A 693-nucleotide genomic window follows, 5' to 3' on the forward strand; every position below is an offset into this window, starting at 1 on the left:
TTTGTTATTATTATTGTTAGAAGTTTTCAAGTTTTGAGATTTTTAGATATCACTATTATGATTTGTTGAGTCCGAACTCAAAATGTAAAAGTATTTGTTTAGGATAAAAATAATTTAGTAAAACTTTTAGTCTCTCTCAATCTACTTTCTTTACCAACATATAAAATATCTAGAAGAAAAGTGATATGACAACTTTTTTTTTTGGCAAGAATCATATTTATCTTTTTTCTCATTTTCTTGATAATTTTTTTGTTTATATATTTCTTATTATTGTACAAAAATAAATATGTCAATTACTACTCCATCATTTATTCATATTCTTTAATAAAAAATTATCATTGCCTTTATTTTCCTTACTTTCATGACATTTGGGGTGTGTTTGGTATGAAGGAAAACAATTTCCGGAAAATGTTTTCCAATTTTCTCATGTTTGGTTGGGCTAAATGTTTTGGAAAAATGTTTTCCAAATCAACTCAATTTTTCCTCAAAATTTAAGGAAAATGACTTCCCTTCTAAACTTAAGGAAAACTTTTTCCACAACTCTCTTCCAACTTCAAATTACAATTTATTTTTTTTGTTGAAAAAATCAATTTATTTTGTCCCTAACCTCAAACCACCACCCCTCCCCCCCCAATAAATAAATAAATTTAAAGCTTGTTTTTAAATTCAATTTTTTTACCCCACCCCCTCCCG

This window comes from Solanum tuberosum, unplaced genomic scaffold (genome assembly GCF_000226075.1).
Source record: "Solanum tuberosum cultivar DM 1-3 516 R44 unplaced genomic scaffold, SolTub_3.0 scf00092, whole genome shotgun sequence".
In the NCBI taxonomy this organism is placed as follows: Eukaryota; Viridiplantae; Streptophyta; class Magnoliopsida; order Solanales; family Solanaceae; genus Solanum; species Solanum tuberosum.